Source organism: Hordeum vulgare, chromosome 3H (assembly GCF_904849725.1).
Source record: "Hordeum vulgare subsp. vulgare chromosome 3H, MorexV3_pseudomolecules_assembly, whole genome shotgun sequence".
NCBI classification, from domain to species: Eukaryota; Viridiplantae; Streptophyta; class Magnoliopsida; order Poales; family Poaceae; genus Hordeum; species Hordeum vulgare.
This window is the reverse complement of record NC_058520.1, coordinates 493103450-493124931: the sequence shown is the minus strand read 5'-3', so window position 1 is coordinate 493124931 and position 21482 is coordinate 493103450.

Sequence of the window (21482 nt, the reverse complement as noted above, 5' to 3'; positions counted from 1 at the left end):
TTTATTTTTAGGTCTGCACACCAGTTGCCAGGCAACAAGAGAGGGTGCATGATCTTGCCCATTTTTCCTCCATAGACATTGCCTTTGAATTCTTTCAAGCTGCTTCAGTATGCCCGGTGGGATATCCAGACTACATAGAAAGAAGATAGGCACAGAAGACAGTGCTGAGTTTAAATACTGTAACCTTCCCCCTGAGCCAGAAAAGATGAACTAGTACTGAGCCTTCTTTCCATGTTATCAACCAATGGCATGAGATCGATGATTCTTGGTTTAGTTGTCCCAACTCGAAGGCCAAGGTATGTGAAGGGCAAAGATCCCACTTTGCAGCCAATGGAGTCTGCCAGGTCCTGGAGTTGCTGTGGAGGAGTGTTGACACGTAGAAGGGCAGATTTGTGATAATTCACGTGTAATCCAGTGGATTGGGAGAAAAGTAAGAGCATTCTCTTGAACCGCAACAATTGAGGTTTATCAGCAGGTAGGATGATAAGGGTATCATCAGCATATTGCACTATGGGGAAATCCTTATCATGACAAGGTATGGGCAGCTGAATCAGACCCTCCACCAGCAGTTGGTTAACCAGAGTCTGTAAAAAATCAGCAGCAATAGCAAAAAGCAGTGGGGACATGGGATCTCCCTGCCTGACTCCTTTCTTGCATATAAACTTCTTTCGAGTCACACCATTGATCAGGACCGAAGATGAGCCAGAAGTTAGTAGCTGCTTTACCCAAAGTATCCATCTGTCATTGAAGCCTTTGTGTTTGAGAATGTGAAAAATGAACTCATGCTCCACAGAGTCGAATGCCTTTTCAACATCCAGCTTGAGAATGACTATAGGTTTCTTGGATTGATGGCATTGTTGCAGGTACTCCAGAGTCCATCCAACACAATCTTGAATGGTTCTAGACTTGATAAAACCATACTGATTCTTGTGAAGACACTTCACAACCTGCAACTGTAACCTGTTAGCAATCATTTTGGACAGAAATTTGAGGTCCATCCCAGTAAGTGATATTGGTCTGTAATCTCCCACTTGTTCAGGTGATCTCTTCTTGGGAATCAGAGTAATATAAGATGAGTTCATGTTCTCAAGTTGAGCATGACCAGCATGGAAAGTAGAAGCAAGTTGATAAAACTAAGGGGAGATAACGGGCCAGCATTTCTTGAAGAAAAGACCATTAAAACCATCAGATCCAGGAGCTTTGTCAATGGGCATTTCCTGAACAGTCTTGTCCATTTCAGACTTAGAAAAAGGTTCTGTGAGAATATCCAGACCATCCACCTTCTGAAGCATAGATTGTAAATCAAATGCCATGTTAATGCCAAGAGAAGTGCCCATTCTATCCTTAAATGATGCCAAAAAACATGCAGCAATTTGATCATGATCAGATATCATGGAACCATCATTTAACTGGAGAGATGCAATGGAATTCCTCCTATATCTCTTAGTTGCCATAGCTTGGAAGAATTTAGTGTTTTCCTCACCAACTTTAACAAATCTGATAGTGGCTCTCTTTTTCCAGTATAAGCACTGGAGATGCAAAAGATGCTCCAAGTGTAACTTAACAATATTCCTGAAGTTAGCCTCTGGTCTGAAGAGTGTCCTCAATTCCTCAAGCTCATCGAAGCACAACACAGCTTGATTGCATCTGGAGATGAAAATTTTCAACTGAGATAGGTTTGTCTGCCACTTTTTCAGAGCCTGCCTAAGATGTTTCATCTTATCCATAATGACAACAGTAATATGGGTTTTCCTGGAAGGAATGAGCCAGGATTGCTGAACACACTCCATGAAGCCCTCCATTTCAACCCAGTAGTTTTCAAAGCGAAATAAGTTGCACTTAGGGATGAAAGTGTTGACAGTGACCACACAACGAACATGATCAGAAGCTGTCTTTGCAAGGGGGAGCACTTGTGTAAGAGGATATGAGGAGATCCAATTGGCTGATGTGAAAAACCAGTCAAGCTGCTCCAGAAGAGGGGAATCTTGCATATTGGACCAAGTGAAAGATCTGCCTTTAATGGGTAGTTCCAGCAATCCCAGATGCCCAATAATTTCATTGAAGATGAACATATCATTTACATCAGCCCCAGGAAGGTTTATGTTGTCAGGGGATCTAACGAAATTAAAATCTCCAAGAAGCAACCAATTAGCCCCAGTGGGTATATGGAGATTGTATAGCCAGCTAACAAATAGATCTCTAGCTTCACCTTGACAAGGACCATAGACATTCACCAAAGTCCAGGATTCACCAGTATGATTTGAGGTAAAGGAGATGATCAAACCATAGGGTGTGCATTCAACTAACTGACCAGTAAGAACGGAAGAGTTCCAATGGGTGATAAGCCCCCCTGATGCCCCCCTGGAGGGAGAGTAGGCAAACTGATCAAAACGTTTGGGACAGAAACACTTGACTGTACGAAACTCAATTGACTGCATTTTGGTTTCCTCCAAGCACACCACAGCAGCTAGGCTCTCATCAATCTTGTTACGAACCGCACATTGCCTATGGTCCGAATTTAGACCACGCACATTCCAACACAGCACACGCCAACTTCTCATAGAACAACTATCTATTGGACAATATACATACAGCAAATGCAAGGCTATGTAATAGCATGTGCGACCAAGGTTCAGTTAACCAAAAGACAAAGCAAGCAGAAGTCTCATAGTACATGGAGCCAGTAGAGTAGCAAATAAACATAAGTGAACTAATCATCAGCAGACGGTGGCGCGGAATCAGCAGGATCTTCCATAAGTCGATCCACACTTAGCTTCTCAGGGGCAATGCCAAGTGTCTGCCCAACCGCCTGTATCACCGGAATAGGAGTGGCAGGAGGTACTTGCACATCATCAGACTCCTGCGGTGGAGAAGGCATTGGCTTGGCCTTGGGCTTCCTCTTCTTGGCGACGTGCGCTAGCAGCTCCTGCAGGATCGGTTTGAAGCCATCTCGCTTGATGGAGCCGCGGGTGCATCGACGAACACAGGAGTCGACGACAGGAGTGGCCTTCTTGCGGGTCCCTTTCTTCGTTGGAGCAGGAGATTGAAAGGATAAGTCCTCTGCAGACGAAGATGGACTGACAGGGATTACCTCATCCACGGAGAGTGTGCTGCTAGCAGGCTCTGGTGGTGGTAGCGCTGGAGAAGCAGGGCCGAAAGCCGCCGCCCATGATCGCTTGGGGATCACAATGGGCGCCACCATTGGCATCTGCAGCTGGCGAGGCATGTGCATAGAGGTAGCAGCTCCCATTAAAGCATCAAAAGTACGGGACCAGGATAGAACTGGCGGCAGAGGAGCCCATAAAAAACCCTGGCAGCCCCAACAAAGAGGTTGTCAGACTGAATCTGAGGGGGTTTGTATGGGACAATCGCTAGAGGATTGTCATCTTGCGCCTCCTCCACCCCAAGCACATCCTCCTCCGGCTCAGCAGCAGGACCCTGGACAACCGGTGCCATGTCAGCATCAGGGGCGACAGGGTTAGCCACTATCACCTCCAGGTTGGGAGCCGGGGGAGCTTGATCAGCATGTTCCGCCTCAATGTCACCCTGCGGCTGAGGGTCGAGGTCGACAAGCTCATGAACCGAGTTGGAGCAAGAAGGACTCGGTTGATCAATCACCATCGAATCTTGATCCTGAACAGGATCAGCAGCAGGTGCTTCTGGGGCCGCTTCAGGTTCCCATCCTCCTCCATCAGCAGTTGCCGGCGGCTGTCCCCAACCACCGCCATCAGCCGCAGCAGCAGCAGGTACCACTGGATCTTCAGGTGCTAGCGGCACCACATTCCATCCCAACGCAGGGTACGGGGGCAGAGCAAATTGCAGGTTGTCATTGATGAGATGTCCAGGAAGCGGGTGAGGGTTGCCATTGAGGGGCATGGGATCCTCATCATTGGGCAGTACTTCGGCAGGCGCCGCCCCCAGGATGTATACCGGTGCAGACCAGGACACCTTTCCCCCCCCCCCAAGCAGCATATTCAGAGAAGTTGATACTGCGAGGGACAAGTCGGTCGTGTGGGAACGAAGCAAACACAATGGAGCGAACCAAGTAAGGATCATCGCTGACCCAATGATGGAACTCTCCGAAGGTGTTGACAGCATCCCCCAAATCTTCAGTATTGCGGAAGACTAGGGGGACCCCCAGAAGCATGAGGCACCCATGGCGAAAACCCTCTTGTCCACGGAAACCAACGCCCTGATCATGTCGCAAGAAGCGCACTATAGAGTTATGGGCAACTTCCTGTGGAACCATGTAAACCGCAGCGTAGCTCTCCGTCGCATCTCTAAGTTCAAACAGTCCAACGCCCTCAATCCATGGCTGGGCAGATCGAACATGAAGTCCACGGTGAAGAAGAAAAGCGGCTACTTCTTGTCGTACCTGGACCAAGTGGTCAGCTGGGGGCGCAGGGTGGACGTCAGCGATTAAAAAGCGCTCATGACGCCTGGTGATGGGGACAACAGGCGTGGTGTAGGTCCGAGGCAGCCGGTCAGGTCCTCCGTCGATGATGTTGTGGCCCGGCGGGAGAAAGAACTCAGGATCGAGCTCGAAGTTTGCCATTGCGGGAGGCAGTGGCGGAGTGGTAGGCGGCGTCTCGGAGGGAGTTTGAGGATGCGACGGCGATGAGACAGGGCGGAACTGTGCTGCAGGCGTTGCGGTTTCGCCAAGAGTATCAGCAGTTCCCGAGATATCAGCGACAGGGGAGGTGGTGGGTCTCTTACAGTTCCAAGTAATACAATTATTACGCATAAAAGAGGCTCCTCTAGATCATGCGTGACCCACAGTTCTGTCAGCGAATCGAGGCGAAGCCGTGCAGTTGGCAGCTAGATGTCCCCGAGCGTTACAAATCGAGCAAGAAAAGATTTCCTCAACCATGCCATTAATAAGTTCATCAAAGACCAGATGGGCTTCCTGTGAGGAGGGAATATCCATCCAAAGATTAGGTTCGGGCCGAGAGAAGGAGGTAACCTCAGCAGGCTCATTAATGAGCGTGGAAATCGGCCCAGAGTCCAAACTTTCCACCGAAAATTGATTCTCATAATTCAAAACACCATGAATCTCGGCGGGATCAGTTGCAGCACCTCGTTGCACGGGAGAAGTTCCGTTAATTTTGGCGATTTGATAATCAGCTCCGGGAGATCCGAGGGGTGAATGTCGGCGAGAAACTGTGCCGAACGTGATATGCGGCATGGCCGTCGTCCACCGGAGTTCTGCCGGCGGTGGCGCAGAGATGATGACACGTTCAGGAGAAGGCACCGTATAACCAGATTGTTCAAGCGTGAGTAGCTCATCGTGGGAAACATGACATCTATAACCCTTGAAAACCTCATATTGTTGGAGGGATGCGAATGTGAGCTTCTTACGAACAGATGATCCAGATTTAAGAGAAGATTTTAGAGGTCTAGAATGCATTGCCATCAGACCTAGTGAGGCTCTCCTCTTAGATGGACTCACAATAATCCATTCAGCATCACATTGCTTCTTCCACACACAGAATTCCCGACGCCAATTCGGACCACCATGGCCCCATAGATGGAAAAAGCACTTAAAACTTGAGCATTTGAACGAGCGTAGATCCAAAATATGAAACCAACTTGCATTTAGGACACCTTGAAGGAGAAAACCGAGTTTGTCACTTGAGAGACGCGAAACTCAATAGCAGATCGTCACAGATTCCAGAGCTGCGGCGACCGCGTCTTTAGAGAGACGGAACACATGACGACCAAAAGAAACCACCATGATGAAGGAACGCGGTGCTTCATAGGGTGGACCGTAACCCCAGCATGGCGATAATGTTGGGGAACGTCGCATGGGAAACAAAAATTTTCCTACGCGCACGAAGACCTATCATGGTGATGTCCATCTACGAGAGGGGATGAGTGATCTACGTACCCTCGTAGATCGTACAGCAGAAGCGTTTAGAGAACGCGGTTGATGTAGTGGAACGTCCTCACGTCCCTCGATCCGCCCCGCGAACAATCCCGCGATCAGTCCCACGATCTAGTACCGAACGGACGGCACCTCCGCGTTCAGCACACATACAGCTCGACGATGATCTCGGCCTTCTTGATCCAGCAAGAGAGACGGAGAGGTAGAAGAGTTCTCCGGCAGCGTGACGGCGCTCCGGAGGTTGGTGATGACCTTGTCTCAGCAGGGCTCCGCCCGAGCTCCGCAGAAACGCGATCTAGAGGAAAAACTATGGAGGTATGTGGTCGGGCAGCCGTGAGAAAAGTCGTCTCAAATCAGCCCTAAAACCTCCGTATATATAGGTGGGAGGGAGGGGAGGAGGCAGCCTCAAAACCTAAAGGTTTGGCCGAAATTGGAGGTGGAGGAGTCCTACTCCAATCCTACTTGGAGTAGGATTCCACCTTCCCACTTGGAAACTCTTTCCACCTTGTGTTTTTTCCTTCTCAAACCTTATGGGCCTTAGTGGGAACTTATTCCAGCCCACTAGGGGCTGGTTTATCTCTTCCCATAGCCCATGAGACCCCTTGGGGCGTGACACCCCTCCCGATGGTCCCCGGCACCCCTCCCGGCACTCCCGGTACACTACCGATGAGCCCGAAACGTTTCCGGTAATGCACGAAAACCTTCCGGTAACCAAATGAGGTCATCCTATATATCAATCTTCGTTTCCGGACCATTCCGGAAACCCTTGTGACGTCCGTGATCTCATCCGGGACTCCGAACAACATTCGGTAACCAACCATATAACTCAAATACGCATAAAACAACGTCGAACCTTAAGTGTGCAGACCCTGCGGGTTCGAGAACTATGTAGACATGACCCGAGAGACTCCTCGGTCAATATCCAATAGCGGGACCTGGATGCCCATATTGGATCCTACATATTCTACGAAGATCTTATCGTTTGAACCTCAGTGCCAAGGATTCATATAATCCCGTATGTCATTCCCTTTGTCCTTCGGTATGTTACTTGCCCGAGATTCGATCGTCAGTATCCGTATACCTATTTCAATCTCGTTTACTGGCAAGTCTCTTTACTCGTTCCGTAATACAAGATCCCGCAACTTACACTAAGTTACATTGCTTGCAAGGCTTGTGTGTGATGTTGTATTACCGAGTGGGCCCCGAGATACCTCTCCGTTCACACGGAGTGACAAATCCCAGTCTTGATCCATACTAACTCAACTAACACCTTCGGAGATACCTGTAGAGCATCTTTATAGTCACCCAGTTACGTTGCGACGTTTGATACACACAAAGCATTCCTCCGGTGTCAGTGAGTTATATGATCTCATGGTCATAGGAATAAATACTTGACACGCAGAAAACAGTAGCAACAAAATGACACGATCAACATGCTACGTCTATTAGTTTGGGTCTAGTCCATCACATGATTCTCCTAATGATGTGATCCCGTTATCAAGTGACAACACTTGCCTATGGCCAGGAAACCTTGACCATCTTTGATTAACGAGCTAGTCAACTAGAGGCTTACTAGGGACAGTGTTTTGTCTATGTATCCACACAAGTATTGTGTTTCCAATCAATACAATTATAGCATGGATAATAAACGATTATCATGAACTAAGAAATATAATAATAACTAATTTATTATTGCCTCTAGGGCATATTTCCAACAGTCTCCCACTTGCACTAGAGTCAATAATCTAGTTCACATCACCATGTGATTCCAACGAATCCAACACCCATATAGTTATGGGGTCTGATCATGTCTTGCTTGTGAGAGATGTTTTAGTCAACGGTTCTGAAACTTTCAGATCCGTGCGTTCTTTACAAATCTTTATGTCATCTTATAGATGCTGCTACTACGTGCTATTCGGAAATGCTCCAAATATCCACTCTACTATATGAATCCGTTTCACTACTCATAGTTATTCAGATTAGTGTCAAAGCTTGCATCGACGTTACCCTTTACGACGAACTCTTTAACCACCTCCATAATCGAGAAAAATTCCTTAGTCCATTTGTTACTAAGGATAAATTTTGACCGCTGCTAGTGATTCAAACATGGATCACTCTCTGTACCTCTCAACATACTTTGAGTCAAGGCACACTTCAGGTGCGGTACACAGCATGGCATACTTTAGATTCTACGGCTAAGGCATAGAAGACGACCTTCATCTATTCTCTTTATTCTGCCGTGGTCGGGTTTTGAGTCTTACTCAAATTCACACCTCACAACGCAACCAAGAACTCCTTCTTTGCTGGTCTATTTTGAACTCTTTCAAAAACTTGTCAAGGCATGCATCTTGTTGAAACTTCTATTAAGCGCTTTCGATCTATCTCCATAGATCTTTGATGCTCAACCTTCAAGTAGCATAATCCAGGTACTCCTTTGAAAACTTCTTTCAAACAACCTTGTATGCTTTACAGAGATTCTACATTACTTCTGATCCACAATATGTCAACCACATATACCTATCAGAAATTCTATAGTACTCCCACTCACTTCTTTGGAAATACAAGTTTCTCATAAACCTTGTACACACCCAAAATCTTTGATCATCTCATCAAAGTGCTTATTCCAACTCCGAGATGCTTGCACCAGTCCATTGAAGGATCACTGGAGCTTGCATACTTGCTAGTATCTTTAGGATCGACAAAACCTTCTGGTTGTATCACATACAATGTTTGCTCAAGGAAACCGTCGAGGAAACAATGTTTTGACATCCTACGTGCAATATTTCATAAATAATGCAGCAACTACTAACATAATTCTAACAGACCTTTAGCATCGCTACGAGTGAGAAAGACTCATCATAGTCAACTGTTTGATCTTGTCGAAAACATCTTTGCGACAAGTCGAGTGTTTCTTAATAGTGACTTATCACCATCATCGTCTGTCTTCTTTTAAAGATCCATTTTACCCAATAGTCCCATGACCATCAAGTAGTTCTACCAAAGTCTACACTTTGTTTTCACACATGGATCCTCTCTCGGATTTTATGGCTTCCAGCCATTTGTCGGAATCTGGGCCCACCATCGCTTTCTCCATAACTCGTAGGTTCACTGTTGCTCAACAACATGACCTCCAAGACAGGGTTACCGTACTACTCTGCAGCAGTACGCGACCTTGTCGACCTACGAGGTTTGTAGTAACTTGATTCGAAGCTCAATGATCATCATCATCAGCTTCCACTTCAATTGGTGTAGGCGCCACATGAACAACTTCCTGCGCCCTGCTACACACTGGTTGAAGTGATGGTTCAATAACCTTATGAAGTTCTACTACCCTCCCACTCAATTCTTTCGAGAGAAACCTTTCCTCGAGAAAGGATCCGTTTCTAGAAACAAACACTTTGCTTTCGGATCTGAGATAGGAGATGTACCCAACTGTTTTGGATATCCTATGAAGATGCATTTATCCGCTTTGGGTTCGAGCTTATCAGACTAAAACCTTTTTCACATAAGTTTCGAAGCCCCAAACTTTCAAGAAACGACAGTTTAGATTTCTCTAAACCTCAGTCTATACTGTGTCATCTCAACGGAAATACGCGGTGCCCTATTTAAAGTGAGTGCGGTTGTCTCTAATGCATAACCCATAAACGATAGTGGTAATTCGATAAGAGACATTATAGTATGCACCATACCAGATAGTGCGTGGCTATGACGTTCAGACACATCATCACACCATGATGTTCCAGGTGGCATGAACTGTGAAACAATTTCCACATTGTCTTAACTGTGTACCAAAAATTCGTAACTCAGATATTCATTTCTATGATCATATCGTAGACAGTTCATCCTCTTGTTACGACGAACTTCACTCTGAAACATAATTGAACTTTTCAATATTTCAGACTTGTGATTCATTAAGTAAATACTCCTGTATCTACTCAAGTCGTCAGTGAAGTAAGAACATAATGATATCCACTGCGTGCCTCAACACTCACTGGACTGCATACATCAAAATGTATCACTTCCAACAAGTTACAATCTTGTTTCATCTCAATGAAAACAAGGCCTTGCTCATGTGGTATGATTTGCATGTCACTAGTGATTCGAAATCAGGTGAGTAAAGATCCATCAGCATGGAGCCTCTTCATGCAATTTATACTAACATGACTCAAGCGGCAGTGCCACAAGTAAGTGGTACTATCATCATTTAACTCGTATCTTTTGGCACCAATGTGTAACACTACAATCGAGATTCAATAAACCATTGAAGGTGATCATTCAAGCAAATAGAGTAACCATTATCCCTTTTGAATGAATAATCGTATTGCAATAAACACGATCCAATCATGTTCATGCTTAACGCAAGCACCAAATAACAATTATTTAGGTTCAACACCAATCCCGATGGTAAAGGGGGCGTGTGACGTTTGATCATATCAACCTTGGAAACACTTCCAACACGTATCGTCACCTCGCCTTTAGCTAGTCTCCCTTTATGTCGTAGCTTTCATTTCGCGTTACTAATCACTTAGCAACCGAACCGGTATCCAATACCCTCATGCTACTAGGAGTACTAGTAAAGTACACATCAACATTATGTATATCAAATATACTTCTTTCGACTTTTGCCAGCCTTCTTATCTACCAAGTATCTAGAGTTGCTCCGCCTCAGTGACTGTTCCCCTTATTACAGAAGCACTTAGTCTCGGGTTTGGGTTTAATCTTGGGTCTCTTCATTAGCGCAGCAACTGTTTTGCCGTTTCACGAAGTATCCCTTCTAGCCCTCGCCTTTCTTGAAACTTAGTGGTTTTCCAAACCATCAACTATTGATGCTCCTTCTTGATTTCTACTTTCGCAGTGTCAAACATCGCGAATCGCTCAAGGATCATTGTATCTATCCTTGATATGTCATAGTTCATCACGAAGCTCTCAAAGCTTGGTGGCAGTGACTTTTGGAGAACCATCACTATCTCATCTGGAAGATTAGCTCCCACTTGATTCAAGTGATTGTCGTACTCAGACAATCTGAGCACATGCTCAACGATTGAGCTTTTCTCCTTTACTTTGTGGTCAAAGAATCTTGTTGGAGGTCTAGTACCTCTTAACAAGGGCACAAGCATGAAATCACAATTGCATCTCTTCGGAACATCACTTATGTTCCGTGACGTTTTACAACGTTTTCGGCGCCTTGCTTCTAAGCCATCAAGTATCTTGCACTGAACTATCGTGTAGTCATCAGTAATGTGTATGTCGGATGTTCATAGCATCCACAGATGACGCTCGAGGTGCAGCACACCGAGTGGTGCATTAAGGACATAAGCCTTCTGCGTAGCAACGAGGACAATCCTCGGTTTTACAGACTCAGTCTGCAAAGGTTGCTACTATCAATTTTCAACTAAATTTTCTCTAGGAACATATAAAAATAGTAGAGCAATAGCGCAAGTTACATCGTAATTCGCAAAGACCATTAGACTATGTTCATGACAATTAGTTCAATTAATCATATTACTTAAGAACTCCCACTCAAAAAGTACATCTCTCTAGTCATTTGAGTGGTACATGATCCAAATCCGCTATCTCAAGTCCGATCATCACGTGAGTCGAGAATAGTTTCAGTGGTAAGCATCCCTATGCTAATCATATCAACTATACGATTCATGCTCGACCTTTCGGTCTCATGTGTTCCGAGGCCATGTCTGCACATGCTAGGCTCGTCAAGCTTAACCCGAGTGTTCCGCGTGTGCAACTGTTTTGCACCCGTTGTATGTGAACGTTGAGTCTATCACACCCGATCATCACGTGGTGTCTCGAAACGAAGAACTGTCGCAACGGTGCACAGTTGGGGAGAACACAATTTCGTCTTGAAATTTTAGTGAGAGATCACCTCATAATGCTACCGTCGTTCTAAGCAAAATAAGGTGCATAAAAGGATTAACATCACATGCAATTCATAAGTGACATGATATGGCCATCATCACGTGCTTCTTGATCTCCATCACCAAAGCACCGGCACGATCTTCTTGTCACCGGCGCCACACCATGATCATCCATCAACGTGTTGCCATCGTGGTTGTCGTGCTACTTATGCTATCACTACTAAAGCTACAGCCTAGCAAAATAGTAAACGCATCTGCAAGCACATATGTTAGTATAAAGACAACCCTATGGCTCCAGCCGGTTGCCGTACCATCGACGTGCAAGTCGATATTTCTATTACAACATGATCATCTCATACATCCAATATATCACATCACATCGTTGGCCACATCATATCACAATCATACCCTGCAAAAACAAGTTAGACGTCCTCTAATTTTGTTGTTGCATGTTTTACGTGGTGACCAAGGGTATCTAGTAGGATCGCATCTTACTTACGCAAACACCACAACGGAGATATATGAGTTGCTATTTAACCTCATCCAAGGACCTCCTCGGTCAAATCCGATTCAACTAAAGTTGGAGAAACCGACACTTGCCAGTCATCTTTGAGCAAAGGGGGTTACTCGTAACGATGAAACCAGTCTCTCGTAAGCGTACGAGTAATGTCGGTCCAAGCCGCTTCAATCCAACAATACCGCGGAATCAAGAAAAGACTAAGGAGGGCAGCAAAATGCACATCACCACCCACAAAACCTTTTGTGTTCTACTCGAGAAGACATCTACGCATGAACCTAGCTCATGATGCCACTGTTGGGGAACGTCGCATGGGAAACAAAAATTTTCCTACGCGCACGAAGACCTATCATGGTGATGTCCATCTACGAGAGGGGATGAGTGATCTACGTACCCTCGTAGATCGTACAGCAGAAGCGTTTAGAGAACGCGGTTGATGTAGTGGAACGTCCTCACGTCCCTCGATCCGCCCCGCGAACAATCCCGCGATCAGTCCCACGATCTAGTACCGAACGGACGGCACCTCCGCGTTCAGCACACATACAGCTCGACGATGATCTCGGCCTTCTTGATCCAGCAAGAGAGACGGAGAGGTAGAAGAGTTCTCCGGCAGCGTGACGGCGCTCCGGAGGTTGGTGATGACCTTGTCTCAGCAGGGCTCCGCCCGAGCTCCGCAGAAACGCGATCTAGAGGAAAAACTATGGAGGTATGTGGTCGGGCAGCCGTGAGAAAAGTCGTCTCAAATCAGCCCTAAAACCTCCGTATATATAGGTGGGAGGGAGGGGAGGAGGCAGCCTCAAAACCTAAAGGTTTGGCCGAAATTGGAGGTGGAGGAGTCCTACTCCAATCCTACTTGGAGTAGGATTCCACCTTCCCACTTGGAAACTCTTTCCACCTTGTGTTTTTTCCTTCTCAAACCTTATGGGCCTTAGTGGGAACTTATTCCAGCCCACTAGGGGCTGGTTTATCTCTTCCCATAGCCCATGAGACCCCTTGGGGCGTGACACCCCTCCCGATGGTCCCCGGCACCCCTCCCGGCACTCCCGGTACACTACCGATGAGCCCGAAACGTTTCCGGTAATGCACGAAAACCTTCCGGTAACCAAATGAGGTCATCCTATATATCAATCTTCGTTTCCGGACCATTCCGGAAACCCTTGTGACGTCCGTGATCTCATCCGGGACTCCGAACAACATTCGGTAACCAACCATATAACTCAAATACGCATAAAACAACGTCGAACCTTAAGTGTGCAGACCCTGCGGGTTCGAGAACTATGTAGACATGACCCGAGAGACTCCTCGGTCAATATCCAATAGCGGGACCTGGATGCCCATATTGGATCCTACATATTCTACGAAGATCTTATCGTTTGAACCTCAGTGCCAAGGATTCATATAATCCCGTATGTCATTCCCTTTGTCCTTCGGTATGTTACTTGCCCGAGATTCGATCGTCAGTATCCGTATACCTATTTCAATCTCGTTTACTGGCAAGTCTCTTTACTCGTTCCGTAATACAAGATCCCGCAACTTACACTAAGTTACATTGCTTGCAAGGCTTGTGTGTGATGTTGTATTACCGAGTGGGCCCCGAGATACCTCTCCGTTCACACGGAGTGACAAATCCCAGTCTTGATCCATACTAACTCAACTAACACCTTCGGAGATACCTGTAGAGCATCTTTATAGTCACCCAGTTACGTTGCGACGTTTGATACACACAAAGCATTCCTCCGGTGTCAGTGAGTTATATGATCTCATGGTCATAGGAATAAATACTTGACACGCAGAAAACAGTAGCAACAAAATGACACGATCAACATGCTACGTCTATTAGTTTGGGTCTAGTCCATCACATGATTCTCCTAATGATGTGATCCCGTTATCAAGTGACAACACTTGCCTATGGCCAGGAAACCTTGACCATCTTTGATTAACGAGCTAGTCAACTAGAGGCTTACTAGGGACAGTGTTTTGTCTATGTATCCACACAAGTATTGTGTTTCCAATCAATACAATTATAGCATGGATAATAAACGATTATCATGAACTAAGAAATATAATAATAACTAATTTATTATTGCCTCTAGGGCATATTTCCAACAGATAAACCTCCTCGGCGAAAGCCAAACCGTGAGAAAAATCCAGATCCAACGTGGAACAACCCATGCAAGCCATGCAGGACCACATGAGGGGGGTCGGGAGGGTTCACCTGAGCAGTAGAGCGACGATAAGTGTAGATGCGCCGGCTAGAGCACCAGATCGCCATGGAGTCGCCGAGGTGGGAGGTGGGTTGGGGGAGTCGCCACAGTCATTTTGAAAAAGTATTATTTGATCGAGGCATAGTAATTGAGCTGTGTCCTCGTCCAAAACTTCAGATGCCTCATTTGAGGCTTGTCATAGGGATTTTCTCCGATGAAGAACATGCGTTCTTCAAAGAAGGACTCCTTTTGAAACTTTGACCGCTTGGAGAAAGGCTGACGCTGCATTGGCTGAAGGTTTTGATGTTCGACCTGAGGGGAGACAACAATTGCAGACTCTGGATTGAGGACGACGAAGGCATTCTCTTGGTCTGGTGCATTTTCCTTAGCATGGTCCTTAGGGTGAGGAATTTCATCAGCTTGAGCTTCAGGCTGAGGAGCATGCTCTTGTTGTGCTTTAGGCTGAGGAATGGGATCTGACTGATCTTGAGGCTGAGGAATGTGATCTGGCTGAGCCTCAGGCTGAGGAATGTCGTTAACGGGAGCATCCTGTTGAGGGTTTTGCTCCGGAGGAGGAATGGGTTCACCCTGGGCCTCAGTTTGAGGATCTTGATCAGTAGGAGGAGTTGGGTCAGCCTGATCCTTAGGTTGAGGATTTTGCTCAGGACTCTGAATTTCATCAGCTTGAGGATTTTTACTTTGTTCTTCCTCAGCTTTCTTGGTGACAGAGCCAGATTCATGAGCTGGTGCAGCTGATCCTGGTGCAGTTTCTACATGAGGAATGGAGGACTGAGGACTGTCGTCAATGCGAATTTCTTCGTCAGTATGTTCCTCAGATGCAGCATCCTTCATTTCTTCATGTAGCCCCTTTCTCCTGGTCTTCAAAGGTGACCATTTCATAAGATGGAGCGATGTTAAGAGGCACAGGATCCAGTGGAGCATTTTCTGCAAGTGCTTTGAGGCGCTTGGCCTCAGTGTGTTCTTCTGCTGAAGAGGCCTTTCTCTTCTTGGCTTCCTTTTCAGCAGCCCTTGTCTTCTTCACGTATGATGCAGACGGAGTCATCTTCTTCACCTTTGAATCTTTTGGTGAAGGTGTTTTCTCAGCAGATTCATCAGCTGGCTTTGAGGAACCAACTGGAGTAGAGTCATCAGTTGGCTTTGAAGCAGCAGCTGGAACAGGGTCTGTCTCACCAGCTGTAGCAGATTCATCAGCTGGATTTTCAGTCGTGATTTCCTCAATTGCCGGTTCATCCACACGACTTTCTTGAGGGATTTCCTCAGCTTTAGGAGTTTCATCAGCTGGTTCTTCAATCAGAGGCTGAGGAGTTGGTACAGGAGGGGCAGCTTTCTTGTTGTACTCATTAACAACTTCAGTAGCAAGTTTTATGAAATTGCTTTTGAGACTTTGCCGGTCAGAAAGCTTGGAGTACTTATCTGTCAAAGTCTTCAACTCTGCCTCTGTTGACACAAGATCATTAGGCGTCAGATTGAGGAGATTCTGCTTGTGGAATTTTCCTTCTTGAGCTTAGCCACCTTGGACTGTTTAGCTTGCTGCTCCTTCCACTTGGCCTCGTTGATGAATGTGGCCACCATGTGGCTGATGCCAGGGGGAAGTTTCAAATCATCAAGCAGAGTGTTGGGGTCGTCATACCAGATATTGATGTAGTCTAGGAGGACTTTTGGGTGCATGGCCAGAGGAATGGAGCTGCCAGAAGCTTCAGCTACCCTCTCGTGCTTGTTTCTAATCATTGCTTGCAAAGTTTCATCATCATATTCATCACTACCCTCTGATGCAGAAGGGACCGTGATGTCGTAGTCCTTGAGGGTTTGCTTCATCCACAGCAATTGAGCATAGCATGAACCAGCAGCAATGTACTCAGCTTTGGCAGTGGAGAGTGATACACAGTTCTGCTTCTTGGAGGACCAGCAAACTAGTGATCTTCCGAGGAAATGGCATGTGCCAGATGTTGACTTGCGATCCACACGGTCACCAGCATAGTCAGAATCAGAATACCCTACCAGATGAAAATTTGAGCCCTTGGGATACCATAATCCTAGTGTTGGTGTGTGAGCTAAGTATCGAAGAATATGCTTCACAGCCTTATGTTGTGATTCCTTCGGTTTTGCTTGAAAACGTGCACACATGCAAACACTAAGCATTATATCTAGCCTAGATGCACATAGATACAAGAAAGAGCCAATCATAGAGCGATATACCTGCTGATCGAATTCTTTACCATTTTCGTTAGTGCCGAGGTGGCCGTTGGTAGGCATTGGAGTCTTGGCACCTTTGCATTCATGCATGTCGAATTTCCTCAGAACATCCTTGAGGTATTTCTCCTATGATATGAAAATTCCATTGCGTCATTGATGAATTTGAAGACCTAAGAAGAATTTTTGCTCCCCATCATAGACATCTGATATTGTTCACTCATCATGTAAGCAAATTCATCACTGTACCGTTTGTCAGTACACCCAAATATAATGTCATCGACATATATCTGGCACACAAATAGCTCATTATCATAGGATTTAGTTAAAAGAGTTGGATCGAGTGAACCAGGTGTGAAGCCTTTCTTCATGAGGAATTCCTTCAATGTATCATACCATGCCCGAGGGGCTTACTTGAGACCATAGAGTGCCCTTTTGAGTCTGAAGACTTTGTCTGGATTCTTTGGATCCTCAAAACCTGGGGGCTGAGCAACATATACTTCTTCCTCATGCTTACCATTGAGGAATGCACTTTTCACATCCATTTGATATAATATGATGTTATGATGATTAGCATAAGGAAGTAGTATTCGAATAGCTTCAAGTCTAGCAACAGGTGCAAAAGTTTCATCGAAATCTATTCCTTCAACCTGGGTGTAGCCTTGGGCTACAAGTCGTGCCTTATTCCTCACCACTTGACCATCCTCATCTTGCTTGTTTCGGAAAATCCACTTGGTTCCGATGATGTTGTGCTTGCGAGGATCTGGTCGTTTGACGAGCTCCCATACGTCATTCAGCTTGAATTGAAGAAGTTCGTCTTGCATAGCTTGGATCCACTCCGGTTCCAGGAAAGCCTCAGCAACTTTTGAGGGTTCTGTGGTAGATACAAAGGAAAAATGCCCACAAAAGTTAACTAAGTGTGAAGCTTTTGAGCGAGTGAGAGGACCTGGCGCGTTGATGTCATTGAGGATTCTGTCAAGTTCTACTTCATTTGCAATCCTCGGATGAGCTGGTTGAGGATTTGTTCTGGGCTGAGGAAGTGGTTCTGTAGCAATTTCCTCAGGAGCCCCTTCTTGAATTTCACCAGTGATGGGGATGGTTTTTTCATCAACTTCCTCAGTGGGAACAATGTCTTCAGTAGGTTTGAGCTTTATTGCTTCCTCAGGAGACAACTTATCTGGATCAGAAGGCAATTGCTCTCTTTGCGAGCCATTAGTTTCATTGAACCGCACATCTACAGTCTCAACAACTTTGTTGTGATAGTTGTTGAAGACTCTGTAGGTGTGCGAGTCCTTTCCATAACCGAGCATAAAACCTTCATGTGCCTTAGGTGCAAATTTTGAGCTATGGTGAGGATCTCTAATCCAACATTTTGCACCGAAGACTTTGAAATAACTTACATTGGGTTTCTTATCAGTGAGGAGTTCTTGAGGAATTTGTGAAGATATACCCTGTTGATGATATGGCATGCAGTGTTGATTGCTTCAGGCCAAAAGCGACGAGGAGTCTGGTATTCTTCAAGCATGGTTCTTGCCATCTCAACCAGAGTCATGTTCTTCCTTTCGACGACACCGTTCTGTTGAGGAGTATAAGGAGGAGATAATTCGTGAGTAATACCAAGTTCATCAAGATAATCATCAAGACCAGTGTTTTTGAACTCTGTTCCATTATCACTCCTGATATGTTTGATCTTGATGCCGAAGTTCGTCGAGGCCCTTGAAGAAAATCGTTTGAAGATTTCCTACACTTCAGTTTTATATAGGATGATATGCACCCATGTATATCTGGAATAATCATCAACTATGACGAAGCCATATAAAGATGTTGCATTTGTTAGTGTGCCATAGTGAGTAGGTCCAAACAGATCCATATGAAGCAATTCAAAGGGACGAGTAGTGGTCATGATAGTCTTCGAGGGATGCTTGGATCTGGTCATTTTCCCAGATTCACATGCACCGCAAAGATGATCCTTGAGGAATTTGACTGATTCGATGCCGATGACATGCTTCTTCTTCGCGAGCGTGTGCAAATTCCTCACGCCTGCATGACATAGTCTTCGGTGCCACAGCCATCCTTCTGAGGTTTTTGCTAGTAAGCAAGTGGCTGGTTGAGGACCTGTAGAGAAATCAACAATGTACAAATCCCCTCTTCTTACACCTTTGAAGACTTTGGATTTGTCAGATTCCATGATCACAACACATCTATATCTACCAAAGATAACAATCATATCAAGATCACAAAGCATCAAGACTGACATGAGGTTAAATCCAAGGGATTCAACAAGCATCACTTTGTCCATATGCCTATCCTTGGAAATAGCCACTTTGCCAAGTCCCAATACCTTGCTTTTACCTTTGTCAGCATACGTGATTTCCTTCAGAGGTGATGGAATTAGTGGCATATTCATCAGCTGGCTTTTATCACTAGTCATTTGATGTGTGCAACCACTATCAAGAACCCACTCAGTCCTCTTGGGTTTGTCATCCTGCAGATGAATTAGTACAGCTTACCATCTCATATGCTTCAAACTTGAAGAATATGATATCAATTTCATCAGATAGGAATTTCATCATAACAATATTATAAGGACGTGTGAAATATTTCTATTTCATCAACATTAGCTTGTGTCCTATCAAGCATTTCCTCAGGTCTCCAGCAAATTATTCAGGTGATGGTTTTCATTTGGAGACCTGTCCTGCATAAGTCATTAGTTCAATTTCTTCACCACCCACATCTGAAGGGGTGGTAAAGCATTCATCATCCTGCGAGCACCATAAGAGAAAGGAGGCATTGAAGCTAATGCACTTCTCTTAGCAGTAGGGGGTTAAAGTACTCATATGAATATGCAGAGAACTGGTTTGAGGATTTATGAACATAATGATTTGAAGAGTAACGCTCATATTCATATTCCTTGTAGATTCCCTGCATGTTAGAAGCATTAGCACGGGTACGAGCATAGTTTTGATCAGTTGAGGATTTTGATCCTCTTGAAGACTTTGGTCCTCCTGAGGAATTTGATCCGGGGTTCAGATTCTTCATTGGTGGTGTCATGAGGACATTCACCTGAAGATTTTCAAGACAACTTTTGGGAACCCAGATTTTCCTCAGTGGAGGATCATTCCTGTAGTTAGTTCCAACATATCGAGCAAATACTTCACCAGCTTGATTTTTGAACAGTTCATAGTTAGAGTCAAATGACTCATCTGAGGAATAGGATAATTCACATGAAAAGCCAGTTAGATTGGAAGGATCAAAAGGAGGCCCAGTAGCAGCAACCCATGAGGTTTTGGGATACTGCTCAGGTTTCCAATAAGATCCATCAGCATTCAATTTCCTCTCAAAGGCAATTCCTTCTTTCCTCGGGTTCCTGTTCAATATCTGCTTTTTGAGCATATCACAAAAGGTTTGATGTCCTTTGAGACTTTTGTATATGCCTGTCACATACAATTCCTTCAGTCCTGCATTTTCATCAGTGACATTTGTGTTTTCCTCAATTGAGGAATTTGACACTACAGGAGCAGTTGAAGAATTTGTAGCAATAGAAGCATTTGATGGTTGTCGTGAAGAATTAGCAGTTTCAAGTTCAATGCATTTAAGACAAGGAGGAATAAATTCAGCTTGAACAGCGCTGATCTATTGAGCTAGTAATGAATCATTTTCCATACGAAGATCATCATGAGAAATCCTCAACTTCTCTAGATCAAGCTTCCTTTGAAGAAATTCATAGGAAAGTTTCTCATGATCAGCGAGGAGTGTATCATAACGATCTTGAAGATTATCAAATCTAGACTGAAGACTTTTCACATCTTCAGTGAGGATTTGGGTAAGATTCATTTCATCATTCAACAGATCATCACTTCTATCTAGCAGTTTCTGAAGCTTTTCGAGGGCAGTTTGTTGTTTAGTGGCAATGATAGCAAGTTTACTGTAACTGGGTTTTTTATAATCATCAGGTTCACAGTCACTTGAATCAGAGGAGGATGCATCATTCGGTACCTTTGAACCTTTTGCCATGAAGCAATAGGTTGGAGCGAAGTCATCAGCATAGTCATCAGTGTGGATGGTGTTATCATCTTCTTCAAGATTGAAGATTGACTTGCTGACGTAAGTGGTTGCAAGTGCAATACTAGCCTGTCCGGATTTTGAGTCTTCATCAGAACCTTCCTCTTCATCACATTCCTCTGATTCTGCCTCGAAATCCATTTCCTTGCCAATAAGTGCCCGAGCCTTTCTGAAACTAGTCTTCTTGTGCGATGAGGGCTTTGAAGATGAGGATTTTGAAGATTTCTTCTTCTTCTTCGAGTCATCAGAACTGTCATCCTTGTATTTCTTCTTCTTTGATTCCTTTCCCCAATGGGGACAATCAACATTGTAGTGACCTGATTTCTTGCATTTGTGGCAGGTTCTTTTCTTGTATTCCTCAGATGAAGATTCTGATTTCCTCATATCTCTTCTTGAAGATTTACCGAACTGGCCGCGTCGTGTAAACCTCTGGAATTTCCTCACGAGCATTGCAAGCTCCTGTCCAAATTCTTCAGGATCACCAATGCTATCATCCGAGTCTTCTTCTTCAGATGAGGAAATTGCTCTAGCCTTCAGTGCACGTGGTCTAGAATAGCTTGGTCCATATAGATCTTTCTTTTCTTCTTGCTGGAATTCATGAGTATTGAGTCTTTCGAGTATATCGGTTGGATCAAGCATCTTGTAGTCTAGTCTTTCTTGAATCATCAGGACTAAAGTATCAAATGAAGAATCCAAAGATCTTAGCAGTTTTTCACAACTTCGTGATGAGT